Source organism: Hemiscyllium ocellatum, chromosome 28 (assembly GCF_020745735.1).
Source record: "Hemiscyllium ocellatum isolate sHemOce1 chromosome 28, sHemOce1.pat.X.cur, whole genome shotgun sequence".
NCBI lineage: Eukaryota > Metazoa > Chordata > Chondrichthyes > Orectolobiformes > Hemiscylliidae > Hemiscyllium > Hemiscyllium ocellatum.
In genome coordinates this window covers 41,893,387-41,910,167 of record NC_083428.1, presented here as the reverse complement: position 1 = coordinate 41,910,167, position 16,781 = coordinate 41,893,387, and the positions used below count along the sequence as shown (strand labels likewise).

General features: G+C 44.1%; 1 protein-coding gene across 3 annotated transcripts in view; it reads left to right on the top strand.

Annotated features, from left to right (window-relative positions):
* LOC132828886 (zinc finger and BTB domain-containing protein 7A-like) overlaps positions 1-16,781 on the top strand; it is a 173,861-nt gene that overhangs the window by 84,084 nt on the left and 72,996 nt on the right. The window contains exon 1 of one of the 3 annotated variants that reach the window (XM_060846073.1): positions 12,418-12,506. The exons of the other annotated variants lie outside the window; for them this stretch is intronic. The gene's annotated coding sequence lies outside the window, so the exon portion shown is untranslated. Of the gene's footprint in view, positions 1-12,417; positions 12,507-16,781 lie in introns of those variants that run through there. 3 annotated transcript variants of the gene reach the window in all.

The window sequence follows — 16,781 nt, the reverse complement described above, 5'->3', positions numbered from 1 at the left end:
GTAAACATGGCTCTGGGTAAACACTGTACCTTTTTTTAGTTGATAGAATGAAGAATACAAGGATTTACTGCATTTATAAGCCTCCTTTCACCTCAGGAGGTTACAGAGGACTTGACAGACAGTGAAGTACTTAGAAGTGTAGTCGATACTGGAATGTTGGGGAACCATAGCAGCCAATTTGCACACAGCAAGATCCCACATTGGAGCAAATGTGACTAGGCATTCTGGTTCAGGAGTTGGCCAAGGGGTTAAAAATTAGCCAATATTAGAGACAGTGCCTCCACACTGCCATGTGGGCTGGTTAATACTCAGCGGAGTGGGGAGCCAAGAATTTAATGCCATATTCAAAAGCAGTGCAGCATTCCCCCAGCATTGCACTGCTGTGAGAGTCTGTTTCTGTATATCTATGGGAGTGGAATCTCCATCCAGATCTGCCTGACTCAGTGAGAGTTCTATCGCAGTCACGGTTGATTCACATTTGATTTGACCATCTGTTTTGATGCAGGTGGAATTTTTAAAAGATATTTTTTGGAAATGTGTGTTTTGAACTACCTTTTCAGCCCTTCCTAGAAGGTATTCCAATCAGGAGACTGGCATCTCCTGTGGGTAACTTGGAGAGGATACAAGGGCGTTGCCATCTGACATGTTTAACAGAGTGGTCTGGAGTTTCTGAAGCATCATCTCTATCTCTCAGCCCGAAAGCATCACTGATGCCATTTCCATGGCAACTGTAATTTTGAGTTTAAGTGAGTGTTTAGATGGATTCATCTCTGCTGTTGTCATCCTATTTGTGTTTTAGGTTTGGTCTCGGTCATTTATTTTCACAGTATCTCCTATGTTTTACTACAACGTTTTGGATTCTGTCCTGCTCTTGACTTGCTGGAATGCTTTGTTCACCCTGCTGGGAATGTAACTGGTGCTGTTAGACCGTGGGCTATCTCAAGCTCACAATCCAGCACGTTAATTCTTAAGATGCGAGTGTCATTGTTATAAAGATTTGTTTTTAAATCGCTGGGGTGCAGGCTTTGCTGGCTGGGCTAGCACTTGAGAAGGTCGTGGTAAACTTCCTCCTTGAGCTGCTGCAGTCCATTTGCTGTGAAGGAATGGCAAATATATTTCCAAGTCTGCGTGGTACATGACTAGGAGGGGAGGCGCAAGGGGGAATCTTGCAGAGAGTGGTGTTCCCAAGTATCTGCTGTCCCATGAGTATAGGAGTTGGGAGGTTGTGTTTTGACTGCACAGAATATTGGTTGGGCCATTTTTTTGGAATGCTCCATTCAGTTCTGGACTCCCACAGGAAAGATGCTGTGAAACTTGAGATGGCACAGAAAAGATTTACAAGGATATTACCAGAGTTGGACGGTTTGACCTAATGGGGAGAGGCTGAATAGGCTGGGGCTTTTTTCCCTGGAGCGTCAGAGGCTGAGGGGTGACCTTTTTTTAATAGAGGTTTATAAAATCATGAGGGGCATGAATAGGGTGAATAGCTGTGGTCTTTACCCCTATTCAGGGTAGGGGAATCCAAAACTAGAGGGCATAGGTTTAAGGTGAGAGCGGAATGATTTAAAAGGGACCCAAGGGACAACCTTTTGATGCAGAGGGTGGTACTTGTATGGAATGAGCTGCCAGAGGAAGTGGTGGAGGCTGGTACAATTACAACATTTAAAAGGCATCTGGATGGGTATAGGGATAGGAAGGGTTTGGAGGGGTATGGGCCAAATACTGATCAATAGGACGAGATTAGTTTGGGATATCTGGTCGGCATGGATGAGTTGGACCGAAGGGTCTGTTTCCATGCTGTGTATCTCTGTTGTTCTAGATGGTAGCAGTTGTCAGTTACTGCACTGCATCTTGTAGATGGACCACACTGTTCCTACTTGTGTGTTGTGGACCTGAGAGCTTTGTGACACTATTTTGAAGGAACATGGGGGATCTATCACAGGTGGCTTGGAGGATCTTTATCCTACAACCAACATGACTAAAGCAGATTATCTGACTGCTGTCACTTTGGAGGGTTTATTATGTGAAACTCTTCAGCCTATTTTCTCACAATATAACAGTGACTGTACTTCAAAGCACTGTTCCCTCTGAGGATCTGTGCGCGCACCAATCCACATGTGGACACACTGCACGGTGGTTCAGTGGTTAGCACTGCTGCTTCTCAGCACCAGGGACCCAGATTCCATTCCACCCTTGGGTGGGTGACTGTGTGGAGTTTACGCATTCTCCTCGTGTCTGTGTGTGGACTGGTGTGGATTCAATGGGCTGTATGGCCTGCTTCCACACTGAAGGGATTCTATTACTCTAACCCAGACCCCTTGTTCTGGAAGTTTCTGCACTGCACTGACCTCTGAGGTCTACACAGCAGCAAAAGTTAGAAAAAACTTCAGAACGTGTTTAGCCTGTCTATGTCCTGAATGCTACGAAAAGTGCTAAATGAATGCAATTTGGGCATCAGTACTGACACCCTTGGTGTCATGTGTTTAATTGTAAAAGCAGCGTTTCTTTGTTGGCCTTATGTTATTGTTCCCCACAGATGCTCCCAGACCTGCAGAATTTCTCCAGTACATTGTGCACTTGTTTTAGATTTCCAGCATCTGCAGTATTTAACCTTTTTTTATTACTGTGGGATTACCAGAATGCTATAATTGGGCAGAAGGTGAAAACAGCCAAAAGAAACCTTTCTCCACATCATTTAACAATCTATGTAGCTCCATTCCTTCCCTGTGACTGTTGAGGTCGTTAACTGTTTTTTTTCCTGTGTTTGAATGCTGAAAATGTTACGGCTGAAACATGTTATACTCTCAATTGACCCAATAGGTAGCAGAATACTCCGACACTGCTGAGAAAGTCTCACAGTGAAGATCACCTCAATACGGTAAATGTTTGGTAGATTTTCAGTCAGAGTAGCCATACTTCAGCCAGATCATTGGCAGCTAATTTGATTAGGTATGTTTATGGTCTAGGATGGACTATCTGGCTGCTGGAGGCTAGTGCAATAGTAACTTTGAAAAGGGAATTGATACATTTTCCTGTATTTGCACGAATTCCTATCTTTCTATCTAACTGGGTAACTGCTTGACAAAGGAGAAGTTTGCAGGATTTGTTAGGAAAGAATGGCCATTGAAACTAAACGCCCAATGGTATGCCAATTCTTGAGTTCTATTTTATTTTCTAGTTCCGTGCCCAGAATGAGGAACAGCAACAGCCTGATTGAGAGTCAGTGTCTTCAACTCCCTATCTGCAGTGGTGACATCTGCATAGCATTTGCTAGGCAGAAAAATAGGCTGACCAGTTTCTACATTTTGCAGTCTCTGATGTATTCTTGCCCTCTCTGGCAGGCCAACGACACCAGTTCTGAGATTTCCTGCAGTGTGCTCATGCTATCAATTTTCCCCCCCCCCCCCTCACTTTTGCTAGGTCAATATTATGTGTGTGGTCTTGGCCCTGTTCATCAGATGGATGACAACTGTGTATCCAAAAGTATTTTGGAATTGTTAATACATCAAGGTTATGCATTTCTGGGCCCCTGCAGAGACCTGCAAACGAAGTGTTAAAATGGCAGCATTGACTCTGATAACTGGGGGTCTGTTGTAGGCAGTGACTGGAGGCTGTGTATTTGGAAGAGAGGAACAGAAGCAAAAAGCTCAGGTGGCCAAGGTGAGAGGCCAGTGTCTTGTCAACTCATTGGCCTGGCAGATTCTGCTGCATTTGCCACAAGGAAGACAGAGTGACACCTCACGCGTTATTTACAATGGAGATTATAACATTGCACTTTGGAGGCCTTCAATTTGTTTGACCTGGGACCTAACGATGTAACAAAAAAAGAATATTTCCACATTCTGCATGCAATAACAGATGCTTTTGTTTTAGCAAAAGTTTCCACAGTAATAAACTGTCCAATATACAGATCAAAGGTCATTACTGAGTCATGTGGAAAATGCAAGGAACTTTCAACATGGCCTCCCTTTGGGAATGTGGTTTACAATGTTTGGTATGGCCAAGGGGGTTGCAAGGAAGTGATTATTGAGAGAGACCATCAGCCAAACTTCTAAAAACATGTTTGATTATAGTTGAGTAAATGTCCGATGTGAGAAATCTTTCCAGAAAGCTCGAAGGATTGATAATGCTTGGGTTGGTGGGGAAGGGTGAGACAACCACGCTGGTGTTTATCAGCTTCTCCCAAACAGCACCGAGACCCAACTCTAAGATTGGACGTTATTCATTTTCCAAATGTAACTTGAAGTCTGCTGAAGCAGAGGAGGTCAGGAGCGGGGCCTGGGAGGTTACAATAATGGTCACTTTCTCCCTCTTGAACCTGTGGGAAGCAGACATGAATCCCAGTGAGACTGAAGGACAAGGAACTGATGCCATGAATGGCAGCCTCTGAATTCAAACTGGAGTTGGTAATATTTCCATGGCACAGTGGTTAGCACTGTTGCCACACAGCGTCAGAGACCCAGTTCAATTCCTGCCTCAGGCGACTGTGCAAACTCCACACAGACATTCTCCCCATGTCTGTGTGGGTTTCCTCCGGGTGCTCCGGTTTCCTCCCACAGTCTAAAAATGTGCAGGTTAGGTGAATTGGCCATGCTAAATTGCCCGTAGTGTTAGGTAGGAGGCAAATGTAGGGATATGGGTGGGTTGCGCTTCAGCGGGTTGGTGTGGACTTGTTTCCGCTGTAAGTAATCTAACGTAAATTGCCCGTAGTGTTAGGTGAAGGGGTAAATGTAAGGGAATGGGTCTGGGTGGGTTATGCTTCGGCAGATCGGTGTGGACTTGTTGGGCTGAAGGGCCTGTTTCCACACTAAGTAATCTAATTTAATCTAATCATTGTGCCCTTTCCCATTTGTTTTGACAAACCTTTTTAGTTTTGAGTTGTCCAGTTAGACTCTCTGCAACAGTGAGTTTGGAAGCAGAGATTCCCTCTGTGAGCTCTCCGTTTATAATGGCAGAGCCAGAATATCTTTATTTTTCTTTCTTTCATGCCCTCCTCTTTCATATGAGCTATGACCCCCGATGACTGGATGGACTCAAAATGGCGGCTTGTGTCAGTCACATTCTCTTAAAGTTTATTAAATGGAATGGAATGTCCTTTAGTCAAAGAGCCTGTTTGTGTTGGTTTTGTTGAGAGATTTCCAGGATGAGGAATGGGACGTCTTATCACTTTGAGACCTTACGGATTTAATATTTACATACAAAACAAAACTGCTGATGATGGAGGAGCTCAAACGAAAGGGTCAGAAGCAATCTGAAAAGTTACAAAATGGAGACTGCTTTTGGATCTTAAACCATGGCGTGTAAATACCAGTGAGGAAGGAGAGTCAGTGCCAAGCTCGCCTTAGCGTGTGGGTGTATATCACAGGCAAGCCCTCTCTCAAAACATTTGATTGCACCCCACCCCATTTCAGGTTCGCCAGCCTCTTACAGAAGTTGGTTTTATTTTCTCTCTTGGATTCTTTTGCCCATGAGGCACTGGCTCTCAACTGTGGCCATAATCCTCCATCACACACCATGAGGGGTCAATACTGTTCCTCCCCCCTTCTCTGTCTCTCTGTCTATCTATCTCTGTGTGTGTGTGTGTGTGTGTGTGTATGTGTATGTCTCTCTCTCTCTCTCTGTCTCTCTCTCTCTGTCTCTCTCTCTTTGTGTCTTTCTGTCCACCTCCCCACACTCCCCTAGGTATATGGTATTGCCACACCCGGGACACTTCTCACATTAGGACCTTGCAATGATCAAACCATTTATGTTTTTTTCAAAAATATATTTTATTCATAAAATCACCTATAAGAATGTAATGCCTGTACTGAAATGTCGAAATTATGACTGGTGAAGGTGGGGTGGGGGAAGTTGGAACATTGGAATATTGCCATTTCTCAGAGCTTCTGTATTGTTCCAAAAAAAAGCATTTTTATGTTGCACAGGAAACAATTCATGTTCATTTGTGAAGCACCAGCAGCTCTGATAACCAAACCAACCCTATTATACTTTGGCATGAAATACCTTAGACTGATCTTTCCCTATTGTATCTGAAATCTTCAGTCTCTGTTCCCAACACGTGCAATCATCAGTGTGCCCATTGTCAAACCCATCTCTACGGCTCCCCTTCCACATTCAGCTCAGGATCAGGATCAGGAAGGCAGGCTGATTTTAACCACGAGGATACCGTTTTTGTTTCTGAAAAGGATGATTTTTGTAACACCTGTTGGTTTTGTGCTGAAATGTCAGAGCACTGCACAGTGCGAATGATGTCTCTCAGTTGGGTTCAGAGTCATGTTTCAGCTTGCACTACTTCACCTTGTCGAGGCTTTCTCAGCAGCCCAGAGTATGGATCCAGATTATGGTCCTGTGGTACTTGGAGAATGTTTGTATGTGAGCAGGCAGTAGAGTTGGGTGTCATGTCCCATGCAGTTGAACAGCCTGAAGATTGGGCTGTCGCTGGATGACTGATATCCAACCATTGTCAGAAAACTCCATTTGGTTCACTAATATCTTTTTTAGGGAAGGAAACTGCTGTCTTTTACCTGGCCAGCCCTACATGTGATCCCACATCCACAGCAATGTGGTTGATTCTTAACTGCCCTTTGGGGAATTAGGGATGGACAACAAATGCTGGCCTAGCCAGAGAGTCCCTCATCATGTGAATGAATTAAAAATTAAACCAAGTGGGACCTGTGTAATGAAACCTCAAAATGAGAGAGAAATTTGGAGTAGGCTCAAGCTTTTGATAGATGGTGATTGAGATGTTAGGCTTCCTGCAGGTCAGAATACCTCACAAAGGAGATCAGCCAACACACAACATCTGAATTCTAACTTGCATTTGTCCCACTCACCAACCATCCATGTTCTCACTGACTTGCATTGGCCTCTGTCCAATGACTAACACCCAGCCATCACCCCTCCCTATCCAGCCCTTTCGCCTACACCCTGCTGAATGCATATCTGACTTCCTGCCCTACTACTGGTGGCTGGGCCTTCTGCCTCCTAGGCCTCAAACTTTCCCCACAAATATTTTTCCAATTCTGCTTCCTTAAAAATCCTGCTTGGAACTTAGCTCTTTGGTCACCCTTTTTAAAATATCACTCTCTTTGTGTGTCATTTTATCTGATTTTACACCCCTCGTGAATGACCTTTGATATTTCTTTACATTAAAGGCACTCCAAAAATACAGTTAATTGTTTTAGTTGTAGTTGTACGTGTCGACTTATTTATGGTCACTCTCAGGGATACTGGTTGAATGTTTGTTCTTTTATAGATATACTATATAGATGCAAGCCTTTTTAAAATATGTTTGGTAGTTTCTTTGTCTTGTGCTGCCCTCACCTAAAACTTTTACTTGGCTGTTGCTGACTGGGCGGCACAGTGACTCTGCGGTTAGCACTGCTGCCTCACAGCACCAGGGACCCAGGTTTGGTTCTACCCTCTGGTGACTGTGTGGAGTTTGCATGTTCTCCACAAGTTTCCTCCGGGTGCTCCAGTTTCCTCCCACAGTCCAAAGATGTGCAGGTTAGGGGGAAGGGGCCATGCTAAGTTGCTCATTGCATCAGGGATGAGCAGGCTAGGTGGATTAGCTCTGGAAAAGGCAGGGTTATGGGGGTCTGGTGGGAGGCTCTTCAGAAAGTTGGTGTGGACTCAATGGGCCAAGTGGCCTGCTCCCACACTGTAGGGATTCTATGATTCTGTGAGGTATAAGACGATTAGGATTAGCTACCCCTAGATCCTGACCTCATGCCCTTAGCTAAATGTAGCCTGAACAGCAAGTGTGCTCCTTCAGCTGGCTGCAGTGCTGATTGTGTTTGGTGAGCTGTTGAGAATCTCATCAGGTTCCCTTTTCTAATTCTGATCTCCAGGCTGTTGCTGCAGTGCCTGGGTGTGTAGGTTTCAGCTGAGAATAGATTTTGGCTAAATCTTGACACTCACCACAGTTCAATAGTACTTGTAAGGAATGCCAGTTTGGATGTAGTGATATGGGACAGCAGGGAATTATCATCTATAGAAGAGGAGGAGATGGGGATGTTGTGGTGTATTACAGTTCTGCATTGCATTGAAGTGAGATCCTTTGAATCCTGGATTCATATTTCTGCCAATTGTCACAGCAGGTTTGAGGGGCTGAATGGCCTTCTGATTCCGTATCATGTTTATTTAGTGACTCCGTGGGGAATGCTTTGCTGTGTGGTTTTTGTAGGAGTTAGCTGTTGAAAGTAAAACACAGTTTCCCCAGGGCAAAATGGGTCAACATTTTTGATGGTTGCTTGCTTCAGTTTTGATCAGTATTGGATGTAGGTTTGCTTGCTGAGCTGAAGGATTCATTTCCAGACGTCTTGCTCTGTATGTTGAGGCCTGTGACACTTGTAGTGCCCTGGACCCCACTATATTTTGTTTTCTTGTCAGTTGATCAATTGACACTATTTGTGAACTTGTTCATGAATTACTTTAGTGTCATTTTAAGAAGTTGTTCCTCATATTGCAAAGAGAATGTTTTGGTTATACATTAGCTGTGAGGTTAATGTTGACTTCAGTCTTTAGCTGCGCTGGGGTCTAGTGTCAGCTGTAGCTCAGAGTTTTACTCTTGTCTGAGTGAGAAAATTGTGGATTTAATTCCCATTTTGACAAGTCCACATAGCCTTCAACTGGGAGAGCTCGATAGGGGTTGTAGTTCCATCCTTCTGATGCACAATGAGACCAATGTCCTATTTAAGGTGGTTGCCTCTATACTCACACAGGCACAGTAAGTTCTCACTATGACAGATACCGAAACCTGTGTTATGTCCTATAAACGTGACGCTTGCTGGGGTAGAGTGGAATTGAGAGCACAGACTGTGGGGGGGGGTGGAGTGCGGGGCGGGGGGAGAATGCTTGTGTTGTCCATAGGAGTCACTGAACCCATTATCTCTGGAAGGCCTCCAGTAAAAGTAGGAGGAGATCCATGAAGTGGGGAAACCAGGACTTACCATCCTTAGGACTATATCCCTGTGGCTCACCTGTGGAACTTCATTGTGTACTTATGTCAAATAATGGTTTCTTTTTAAAAAGCAACTTTCATGCTCCTGAGTGTAGTTGGCTAGGCTACCATTTATTGCCCATCCCAACATGACAAAGTGACAGGGAGCTGGTGCCTTGAACAGCTGAACCGAGTCAATGGGCTGAATTCCCTCTGTCTGCTCCTACATTGTATGGTCTTATGTTCATTTCAGTAAATATGCAGTTGGCTCACAGTTTCCAGGGTTTTCATGTAGCCACAGGCACATAGTCCCAAGAATGGGGTGTGGCTCGGAGGGGAACTTTGTGTTCCTATGTGTTTGCTGCCCTTGTCCTTGCAGATGGTTGAAGTCACTGGTTTGTTAGGTGTTGTCTCAAGAGCTGTAGTATTGCCCAGCTTGAGGATACTCGGTGTAGAATAAAATAGAAGTTCCGTAGAAGGGTCATGCTCCTGAATTGTTTCATCTGTTTTCTATCTCCGTAGATGCTGTCTGACCTGCTGAGTTTCTCCAGCAATTTCTGTTTTTGTTTCAGATTTCTCGCATCTTTAGTTTTTTGTTTTAGTTTAATTTTTGTACTTTACAGAGGAGTGTATGGTTTCTGTTGCACACCTTTCCTTAATTTCTTGATTTTTGTTTAGTTTCTGATTTGCAATCACGTGACTGATCATTTACACTCCAATCTCCTGTCATTGGCGGGGTGGGTACGTTTTCAGGTGTAACTTCCAGTTGCATCCCTGTAGGAATCTTTGCTTCCCACCCAGTCTCCAAGGTTCCGAACATTCCTTGATTAGGCTGGTGAAGCTGTCAATGGCAACTTGTTTTGCATACCCACACTGTGCCTGTGTAAGATTCACCTCCTAAATATCCAGATCAGGAAAATGTCCGTCTGAGTCAAACCCAACATTTCTTTGGCACCATATGGAACATCTACCCTAAACTGTCATCCAGACTCAGACTGTTAAAATGACTGCACTTTGTTTTTCTAACTTGGGACAGAAAAGGTTGAGGGTATGGGAGAGAACTTGATTCCTCTATGTAGGAGATTAGACTAGATTCCCTACAGTGTGAAAACAGCCCTTCAGCCCAACAAGTCCACACCGACCCTCCGAAGAGCAACCCATCCAGACCCATTCCCCTATATTTACCCCTGCACCTAACACTATGGGCAATTTTAGCATGGTCAATTCACCTAACCTGCACATCTTTGGACTGTGGGAAGAAACTGGAGCACCCGGAGGAAACCCACGCAGACACAGGGAGAACGTGCAAACTCCACACAGACGGTTGCCCGAGCCGGGAATTGAACCCGGGTCCCTGGTGCTGTGAGGCAGCAGTGCTAACCACTGAGCCACCCCTCAGTTTGCTCTTTCTGTTTGAGGGCTTTGCATTAATGTGCAGTCTGGTCTGCTTTTGGCATATGTTTCCACTCCTTGTTGTAAAAGGCCAATGGGATGGAGTGTGAGAGGGGGCCCTGATATTAGCATATCATTACTTGGATCTCAAGATTAACAAGAGACTGTGAGCACCCACGTGAACCCCCACAAGGGAGAATAAATTGGCCAAAGACACATGGCGCATTGGTCTGGCTACTTGCTGGCTGTGTTTAACTTAGAATTGCAAGTTTTATTCTTCTTTCATGGAATGTGGGTGTCACTGAAAAGGCCAGCCATTTGTTGTCCATCCCTAATTGCCTCTTAAACGGAGTGCTAGATTACTTCAGAGGGGTGTTTAAAAGTCACCAGTATTGCTGTGGGTCTGGTGTCACTTACTAGCCATGGGGTAAATTTGGGATTACTAATCCATTGACGTTAAGTGGCAAAGTGCTAATACCTAGATAGGAAGGAAGCAAGGAATGATTAGCTTCCTTTCTATTGTGTCAGGGCTTTCGGACCGTGGAGCAACCTTGTGATGATGCCATGGAGCCTCTCCTACTGGGCCTAAGTAGCACCATGTGGGTGGAGTTAATTTGGTTGCAAGTCTGAAATGAGTTGGGATGGCTGTGTAAGTTTGATAGGGGCACAAGGAGAATGCATTTTTAATAATGTTAACAGTAAGACTTGGAGTCTGGTATCTTGGATTACCATTGTATAATAATAATTTCTATTAATAGGCTTTTGTAGAATGGTGCTGAAAATGTGTTGCTGGAAAAGCGCAGCAGGTCAGGCAGCATCCAAGGAGCAGGAAATTCGACGTTTTGGGCATAAGCCCTTCATCAGGAAAGATAGTCCTGATAAGGGCTTATGCCCGAAACATCGAATTTCCTGTGCCTTGGATGCTGCCTGACCTGCTGCGCTTTTCCAGCAACACATTTTCAGCTCTGATCTCCAGCATCTGCAGACCTCACTTTCTCCTTTTTTTTAGAATGGTGTTTACTGTATTAGCCTCTTGCATCTTGACCTTGCCTTTTGTTTGACCAGTCTGTCTTGAACCCAAACTGTAGTGAGCATAAAATCATGTGACGAGTCGCTGGTTTGTTTTATGGTGAAACTCTGGAGGCGTGCAAAGGAATTGTAGTTTCGTTAAGGACAGTTATCGAGGGGAAACTGTAAGCATTCTCTAGTAGCCACAGAGGCTGTTGAGAGGTGGGTGTGTTCAGAGTTGCTGGTGGTTTTTCAGTTCCTTGTGTGTCATATGTTGCACTACATGGGGATGGTAAGCATTGGCAGATGATATGGGGTGGGGTTGACCAACTCAAACTGGAAAAGCAGCTCCCACTGTACTTTTTACTTGGTTTATTTAAGCCACGGGAGAGTATGTTTGAAAATACTAGAACGCTTTACTGCAAAAGGGACATTGTGTTTAGTTTGGTAATATGTGTGTGTGTGTGTGTGTGTGTGTGTGTGTGTGAGCAACTCAAATATTCCAAGAAAATACCCTCCCGGCATTGCTAACTTGATGATGGGCCTCAGATTTACGTTGCACCGCTCAGTAGCTGAGGACAAAACCCCCAGCACTTGAGGCGATTTGAAGCTTTTTTGGGAGTGCTGTCGTGTTTGCGCTCTGGGGCATGCAGCAACTCGTTTCCACGTGATAACCCCACCATACTGCACTGAAGTGTCAGCTCCAATTACGTGCCCAAGCCTCTAGAATGGGCCTCGAGTCCAGACCTGTTGCCTCAGGAGCAAATGAGCTCCTCGCTGAGAGCAACAGCTGACTCCGAGTTGTAAACACGGAAACAGACCCTTCAGTCAAAACTTGTCCGTGCTGGCCAGATAGGATTGATCAAATGTTACCGGGATTGGAGGGTTTGGCTGTAGGGAGAGGCTGAATAGGCCGGGGCTATTTTCCCTGGAGCACCGGAGGTTGAGGGGTGACCTTATAGAGAACTATAAAATCATGAGGGGCATGGAGAGGGTGAGTAGCAAAGATCTTTTTCCCAGGGTGGGGCAGTCCAAAACTAGAGAGTACAGGTTTAAGGTGATAGTGGAAAGATTTTAAAAAGGACCTGACGGGCAACCTTTTCATGTAGAGGGTGGTGCATGTGGATTGAGCTGCAAGAGGACGTACAATTACAACATTTAAAAGGTATCTGGATGGCTATATGAATAGGAAGGGTTTGAGGGATATGAGTCAAATGGAACTAGATGAATTTAGATTAGATTCCTTACAGTTTGAAAATAGGCCCAACAGGTCCTCGACCCCCTGACAAGTAACTCATCCAGACCTATTCCCCTGTATTTTACCCCTGACTAATGTACCTATCACTGTGGGCGATTTAGCATGGCCAATTCACCTGACCTGCACAACGTTTTGGATTGTGGGAAGAAACTAGAGCACACTGAGGAAACCCACACAGACAGTTGCCCGAAGTGGGAATTGAACCTGGGTCCCTGGCACCATGAGGCAGCAGTGCTAGCCACTGTGCCACCCAAGAGGATAGATGGTTGGCATGGACAAATTGAACTGAAGGATCGGTTTCTGTGCTGAATATATCTCTCTGATTCTATGCCACTTCTCTAATTGGGCTCAGTGTTGGCTGTCTATAACAGACACATCACATATAGAAATGTGAGCTTTGTATGATACTTTAAAACAGGCAAAGCTTTAAAATAAGAGAATTCTCTTCTGAGGAAATTTTCTTTTCTTTTGGAGGCTTGATAATCAGTGGAATTCCCTTCACCAGTGAGCAGTGGAGGCTGGGTTATTGTATTTACTCGAGACTGAGTTAAACAGACAGGAGAGTCCAGAGTTATGGACGCTGACAGGAAAGTGGGGTTACAACCTGATCAGCCATGATGGAACAAGCTCGAGGGGCCAAATGGCTGATGGATGTGTTTCTTTGATGTAATTGAGGATCTTTAAGCTGTTTAAATTATTTGATAGGGAATGCAGAGGGAAACCATGAGCCAGCATAAGAGAGACTAACTATTTTAATCCAATAACTAGATTTCAGGAGTGATGTCAGGAAGCACATCTTTGTGCACACAATAGTGGACTTTTGGCTGTTGAGACCAAGGGGCAACTGACCATTTCACAGCTGAGGTTTAGGTAAAAGATGTTTGTAGTTCCTGTGATGTAGTGGTAGTGTCACTACCTCTGAGTCAGTAGGCCCAGGGATACGTCCCACCTGCTCCAGAGGTGTGTCATCATCATATCTCAGAATGGGCAGCACAGTGGCTCAGTGGTTAGCACTGCTGCCTCACAGCGCCAGAGACCTGTATTTGATTCCAGCCTCGGGCAACTGTCTGTATGGAGTTTGCATATTCTCCCTGTGTCTGCGTGGGTTTCCGGCTGCTCCGGCTCCCTCCCACAATCCAAAGATGTGCAGGTCAGGTGAATTGGCCATGCTAAATCGCCAATAGTGTTCAGGGATGTGTAGGATAGGGGCATTAGTCAGGAGTAAATATTGGATGGTAGGGGAATGGGTTCAGGTGCATTACTCTTCAGAGGGTCAGTGTGGACTTGTTGGGCTGAAGGGCCTGTTTCAATACTGTAGGGATTCTAATTTTGTTAAACAGGTTGAGTATCTAAATGTATGTAAGATCACAAATTGAAAGTGGGTAAGTGGACTTAAGATATAGATCAGCCATGATCCAATTGGACGGTGGGGTAGAATTGAGGGGTGGAAAGGCCTCTTCCTGTTTTTATGCTCATAAATCTGTTTTTTTTTTCAGTTTCAATGATCTTTGACCTTTTAAAATAAAAATCTAATGTCAAGTTTATCATCTGAAACTCTATTTTAGGTCAAGCTGAAATGATGACGTTGAAGACATTTTTTAGGTCTTAAATATGACGTTTGAATCTTTCTCTCATTTTTAAAACCCAGATTGTTGGCTTATTTTGCAGAAAACATGTAGAGTGTGGGAGGTGAGGGGAGATTTGAAGACTGTAAATACTGGTATTTCAATAATGGACCAGGGAAATGTGGTGACATTTTCACTCTCTGATGACCAACTGTAAATTTGAGAATTCTAGTTTTTGAATCAATGAATTGTGGGTTTCACTCCAAACACTTGAGCGTATCACCAAAGCTGAGAACTTTCGTGTAGGACTGACAGTATGCTGCACTATTCAATCTGAAAGACAGAACCTCCAGTGTTAAACCAAGATTCTGTCTTCCTTCAGAGGTGGTTAAAAAATTCCCACAGCACGAAACTTTGATCACCACCTAATTTCTCTATTTTCTTTTATTTTCAACAATCCAGACTTTAGGAATTATATTACAATGACTGACTACAGATAACAAAATTTGCACAGTCAAAAATTAGAGAGATTTTGGATGATGGTGAAATAGGATGTGGCAGATGGAGCTTGATACAGAGAAGAATGAACCAAGCATTTCAGGAAGAAGAATAGCATTATGGGAATAAACCAAGGGTTTGGCAGGCTGCAGTATAGGCTGCCAAGTTAGTCTTTGTTGAACTTTAAGAAATTGCTGTTCCACTTCCTTTCTGTGCAGTGGATCTGGGATGCTGCATCGTCTATAGAGTTATCAATCACAAAGTCATCTGCTTTGCACCCACACAAGATAAATCAGGACCATTTTCCTGAGAAACTAGAAACCATGAAGGGACAAAGATATCTCCATGATGGAGTAAACCAGTCGTTTACAACTGGGCAATGGGTTTTAGATTGCTGGCTTTTGTTTAAAGGGATCTGGTAAAGTTGTTAATATAGGAAGTAGTTAAGCAAGTGAATTAGTCTAACTGGTTATATTTGTCCAGTTTTTTAATTAAGTGGGGCATAGTGGGACTGCTGTGTGGAAGGAGCTGAAAGACAGAGTAGTTAATAAACTCTATCTACAAGGAAAGCTGTCTTGGTTTCCAGTCTCGCTAGCCTGGATTTGAATTGACATTGGTCGCAAAGGCTGGCTGCCTAAGAGTGAAGGTGGCAAGTTAGAGTTCTTTTCAGACAAAAGATTATATTATATTTGGAGTTGCATGGAGAAGAATGGCAAAACAGAGTTCAAATGTTGGCATGTGAATTTCGCACTGTCTTTTATTCTATGAAACTGAATCTTGGAACCAATGGAGAAATGAAATAGATGTGTGGACGCAGGCTGTGTCTCACCAAGAAGAAAAACAAATTACAGACAGCAGGAGCTACAACAGAAGACTGGGAATGATCAGCAAGTGTTTTAGATGTGGCTCAGAACACCTCAATGCAAAGAATTGTCCTAAATGGAATGACTGTATTACAAAATTATGCAAGGTGTGGAGGGTTCGGAAGACTATGGTGACAACGATCGTACAGAGAATTGAATTTGCCACATGAAGCTTCAACCCAGTCATAAATGTTTTAGCACAACTGAATCTGTAACCAAGTCAGGACAGTGGATGCACATCCACAGTCAGTGGAGTGGGGTTTGTTAAAATCATGTGTAGATTAATTAATAACAACTAATTGTAACAACAAGGAATTTGACTGTTCCACCTCCTTCTTCAGGTTTGGGTATGTAAAGTCATCATAGTCCTACTGGACCATGCAACTGCGCTTTCATTACTGAGAGATAATTGATGGTGGTTTGATCTGAAGGTCACCACACCTCCAGGTGAGGGGAGAGGTTGAGTAGGTATCCTTATGGTAACCTCAGCCAGTGCAAGAACTGAACCCACGCTATTGGCGTCACTCTGTAGAATCAGCTGACCAGCCAATTGAACTAACCAACTGCTGCAGTGTAACAAAATCACTAGAAAGAACAATGATGCCCTATTAAAATAGATTTAGATTACTTAGTGTGGAAACGGGCCCTTCGGTCCAACAAGTCCACACCGACCCGCCGAAGCGCAACCCATCCGTACCCTTACGTTTACCCCTTACCTAACACTACGGGCAATTTAGCATGGCCAATTCACCTGACCCGCACATCTTTGGATTGTGGGAGGAAACCCACGCAGACACGGGGAGAACGTGTAAACTCCACACAGTCAATCGCCTGAGGCGGGAATTGAACCCGGGTCTCTGGCGCTGTGAGGCAGCAGTGCTAACCACTGTGCCACCGTGCCGCCCACATGGGATGTGGAAAACCACTTTGTAGCAGCAGAGATGAACTGCCAGGTGAAATATCCTTCCTGTTGAGAAGGCCAACCATGAGAAAGATTCAAATGGAACACAACAAAACAATTATTTTTGGAAAGTCTGTGGGTTTGCAGCATTATTTATATTCTTTTAACAAGATATTCTAATCAAAATAATATTTGAGTTGAAGTAACATTAGGAAAAAGGAGTTTCAAGGATAAGGGCTAATAACTAAACTACATTGGCCATTCTTCATCCAGCAGTATAACCCCCTACTGAATGATGCAGATGTCTGGGACATTGCACAAAACTTGTATTTTATCGCTGAGCCCTTCGGTAGGC